Source organism: Montipora capricornis, chromosome 7 (assembly GCF_036669925.1).
Source record: "Montipora capricornis isolate CH-2021 chromosome 7, ASM3666992v2, whole genome shotgun sequence".
Lineage (NCBI taxonomy): Eukaryota > Metazoa > Cnidaria > Anthozoa > Scleractinia > Acroporidae > Montipora > Montipora capricornis.
The window spans coordinates 9,200,152-9,205,151 of NC_090889.1; positions in this window are offsets into that span (position 1 = coordinate 9,200,152).

Below are 5,000 nucleotides of genomic sequence, written 5' to 3' on the forward strand. Positions count from 1 at the left end.
TGTTCCATATTGCTGAAGAACTCATGGCCAGGCTTTCATAATTGGTTGTATATGACTTTTTGTTGAGTATCATTGTTACACAACGAGCCAGAGATAACCGGAAGTTAAAAAATGCGACTCACACGGTTGCTAGGGAGTGACGTCATATTCATGGTCAGGACATATCATCATGGCTGGTTTGTGGTTGTGTTGTGGTTTAAGCCCTGTAGAGTTTTCACAAGCAATTAACACTGAAAGGTACCTGGTTTTAATATGGATGGAATTTAATGTATTGACATTTCCGGAGCTTGGATTTCACATTAACCTTGAGCAGCGCGGGAAATTGCGCTGTTTCCCTCGTCTTCAGCGAAGTTATGGAGGCCTTCTCTGAAGCGTTTGATATCCGTCGTGTCAATCTAGTTAGCGACCCAGAGAAACAGTGGTTTGTACTAAATTCGACGATATGAGTTTGTCAGCCCAGCAAATTCTTGTCGAGATCCCCGTTAGTGCAAAATTTCCCGTCCGAATTTGCCCTCGTCAAGCTTGTTGATGTAAAAGATCTCACAGTCTTGGCCATGGATCGAAGGAGTAGTAGAGGAGAGTCTGTCGCTGTGGCGTTGTCTGTGCAGAAACTCGAATGACCATAAAATCTAGCGAAGTTAGCTGCTACAAGCGGCTAATCGACGCTATTAATGAGCTAAAGATCGATTTGGGCCGAGCGTGAGCAGTATGTAAATTCACCGACAGGCAGTTCCGCCCAGCGAACAGACGATCATCTTGAGTTTTCAGGTTCCACTCCTAGCCTGGAATCGTCAAAACTTTTTGAGCTCGAGAGGTTACAAAAAGAAAACATCAAGCTCAAAACTGGCCTTGAAGAAGCTCTCGAACAGCTTAAATCGCTTCGCGAAGAAGCCAAAAATACCGCGCGCACGGTATTTCAGAGAAAATTTCGGAGGAACCAGAGGACGTGTGGACTTTTATCAGCGATGTTCGGGAGAATTATCAGCTGCCCCTGGCATAAGCTGTAGCAGATCATGTTAGTAAACCCGAAGTGGCTAAAATGCTGAACGACATTGCGAACCAAGTGACCACAAAAATGGGCCAAAGCAAGCTTTCGAGACCATGCTTGGGAATTTTTTCAGTCCCTCCGTGTCTCCGATTGGACTTTGCTTTACTTCAAACTACAGTCCAGGATTCCAGATCAAGGATGGCAAACTATCCTAAACCTGACTAAGCTTGGGCGAACAGGGGTACACACAATGTATGTTGTTAAGCTCTTGTTCATCTGTTTTTCTTTTTTTTTTTCTTAAAGATTGGAAAAATATTAGTGGTTAAAATTATCCCATCAGAGATCAGTCGAATGTCCCATATACACCTTACCATTTCCTGAGCTTTCACATCCAAATATATAGACTAGAAAAGTTTGAGCTTTCCCACAGCTCATTACTTCTGGCTCTCAGGGTCAACTGTCAGCCCAGGTTTTTAGACAATATAGAAGAAATTATGGTAAGATACCTGCCAGACCAGAACATGATAAATTTCTTCAAGAATAGAGATGTTGTTGAGACCTACCTTTTAAATCAGATCACATTCTGTGAAGAAATGATCCAGGTACCGGTAACATTTGTTCCTTTGAAAATTAGAGTTATCAGTAGGAGCTTTACGGTATAACAACACACAGATTTAAACCACCTTTTTTTTAAATCAGTGAATTTGCTTCTTAAATACAATAATTATTTTTGTTAAAGACACTAATAATCTTGATTCATAGATTTAAGCATTGTTGTATATCCCTTCTGGTTCAGCCAGGTACATGTAGGAGTCCTGGTACTGAAATGTGCCTGAGTGCTCCTGGGATATACAACAAAGATAATAATCATCTTTAGTCATAGATTTAAGCATTGTTGTATATCCTTTCTGGTTCAGCCAGGTAGGAGTCCTGGCACTGAAATGTGCCTGAGTGCTCCTGGGATATACAACAAAGATAATAATCATCTTTAGTCACAGATTTAAGTATTGTTGTATATCTTTTCTGGTTCAGCCAGTTAGGAGTTCTGGCACTGAAATGTGCCTGAGTGCTCCTGGGATATACAACAAAGATAATAATCATGTTTAGCCGTAGATTAACGCATTGTTGTATATCCTTTCTGGTTCAGCCAGGTAGGAGTCCTGGCACTGAAATGTGCCTGAGTGCTCCTGGGATATACAACAAAGATAATAATCATGTTTAGCCGTAGATTAACGCATTGTTGTATATCCTTTCTGGTTCAGCCAGGTAGGAGTCCTGGCACTGAAATGTGCCTGAGTGCTCCTGGGATATACAACAAAGATAATAATCATGTTTAGCCGTAGATTAACGCATTGTTGTATATCCTTTCTGGTTCAGCCAGGTAGGAGTCCTGGCACTGAAATGTGCCTGAGTGCTCCTGGGATATACAACAAAGATAATAATCATCTTTAGTCACAGATTTAAGCATTGTTGTATATCCTTTCTGGTTCAGCCAGGTAGGAGTTCTGGAACTGAAATGTGCCTGAGTGCCCCTGGGATATACAACAAAGATAATAATCATGTTTAGCCGTAGATTAACGCATTGTTGTATATCCTTTCTGGTTGAGCACATGGTTTAATAATTTTAAGGGGTTGTCTGGATCCTGGACATTAAACATGAATGGCATCAACTTCGATGGCTTTGATAAACATCGAGATAGTTTTGAGACAAATGGGAAAAAGAACCAAATATGACATTATACATGTGTAGGTTTGTAGCTGACGCAGGCCTTTTAGGTTCTTTTGTCCCTGGCACAAGTTCTGCTCAGCTATTATGTTAAAAAGGCTATCACGAGTTCGGGTAACTTAATTGGGAATTGGAGGCATAATAGTATCTATTATTGCTGAATTCCATATCTCTAGTTTTACACCCAACTGAAGAATTCCGGGAAGTTTGTTAGAGACTGGGGAACATACTCAGAGTCAATTGATATCAGCAATACAGGTTAGTTTCTTCTCTAAAAGGATGAAAGGATGAGCGACCAATGCCTTGCTGATCGCACGACACTGACACCTGCCCACATTACGGACCTCTTAGATTTCGTATTAAGATCTACGTATTTGTAGTATAATGTATTGATCTGCGAATAGAGAGAAGGAGCAGCCATAGGGAGCCCGGTTTCCACCGTCGTTGCTAATCTCCACAAGGAGGTTTTTGAAGCTCAAGCAATAGAATCCGCAACACAGCATACGTTTCCTCAAGGCAAATCTGTGAAGAGTTAAGTTTCCGCAAAAAATTTCCTCCGTCCTCCCAGACCAAATTTAAAAAATGAAGACCCAGTTCTCTCTGTCGATTGGAACTTGCAAATCTTTTCACTTTCCTTCTGTAACTTAGGAAACAAATTTAAGAGGTTTTGAATACAAATTGCCGATCCGGATGTTTTATAGAAATAGTAAACTTAGAAATTTAAAATTGTAGAATCGCTATCGTTTCTTATGTAAGACTGAAGAGGAATCCCTCGAGCATTTGTGTTACTGTAAATCAGTTGAGGTCTTGAATCTGGGAAGAGGTTATATCTTGGCTGGCTATGCCTAAAAATGAGCATAAAGTGCTACAAATGAATGAAGGGGTAGTTTCTAAAGAAACTGTGGTGCTGCGTCGGTGGGGAAGTAGTATACAAAAATTTGGTTTTATCAACGGAGTTGATAATGTAAATTGGCCACCGTACAGAGATTCTAAAAGCTGACGTTTCGAGCGTTAGCCCTTCGTCAGAGCGCGATTCGCTCTGACGAAGAGCTAACGCTCGAAACGTCAGCTTTTAAAATCTCTGTATGGTGGCCAATTTTCAACTCCGTTGATAAAACCAAATTTTTGTATAAAATGCTAGATTCGCGTATCTTTTGTTCGAGAAATTCAGTATTGATAATTAATCATGTTCTTAAGCTTGGAATATTATTTTATCTGTAGGTTATAATAAGTAAAGGTAAAGGTATTATCGACTGTCTCTGAAAGGATTATTTCTTATTTTATTAGTTGCCATCTTTTTGAGCAACATCGCGGTATCTCAGTGCCATAATCTTTTTCCCTTCCTCAGATAATTAGATAGGCATTATATCCCATAGAAATTTGCATAAACTGACCCTTTCAATGCCTTTCTCCTAAAATTACGGCAAGACTCCCCTGTCATGTTAATAATTTACGTGACTGTACTAATAGTTTTCAGAACTTGCCGATGCTAATACGTTTATAAGGTATGGAACTTAACAAGTTCCTTCAAGTTTAAGGTTATATCTATAATCTTAACGTGACGATTACACTTTCATGATCATTCAGCATTGAGTGCTGGAATAGCATTGTGTGAACTATTGTAGCGTAAGCAAAACACTTTCGCAATGGACATTTGTATATTTCACTTCAATCACTTGTAAATCTTTTTTTAAGATTATTGTCCCCTCAAAGGACGAAACATTACCAGAAATAATGTTTTTGTGTAACATTTTCCCTTGTTTGTACTTCAGTCACTTCAGTCACTTAATTTCCAACAATCGTGACGTCCTACGGTAGACACCTTCCATAAGCAAATCCTAACTTCAATACCAGAGCCAGCCATTGTCGTCCTTTTTTAGCCGAGATGTTTGCCTTAAATATTCCACCAAATAATTCCAACTTCTGTTAAAGAATCGTCACTACCCCACGGTAAATCGCATTGTCCTCGTGCATCAACGTCATGTTTGAAAGTAGAATTTTAATTAAAATCTGACAAAAAAATATTTCAAGCTAGAGGATTAAAACACCTTTTACCTTGTAAGTGTCAGTGAAAGAGTTATTAATTATATAATCCTGAGGGATTCAATTACATTGGAATGCTACAAGCAACTGGGCACCCCTCTGAGATACCAGGCATATTGCCTGCTATCTCCGCGGGATACCGAGGTACTGTTTTGGTTGTTAAGGGCGTCTGGCTCGTTATGGATCAGAATATGCATGGTCTGATTTAAATTTCATATTGGAGGTTTTGTGTTGTAAAGATGT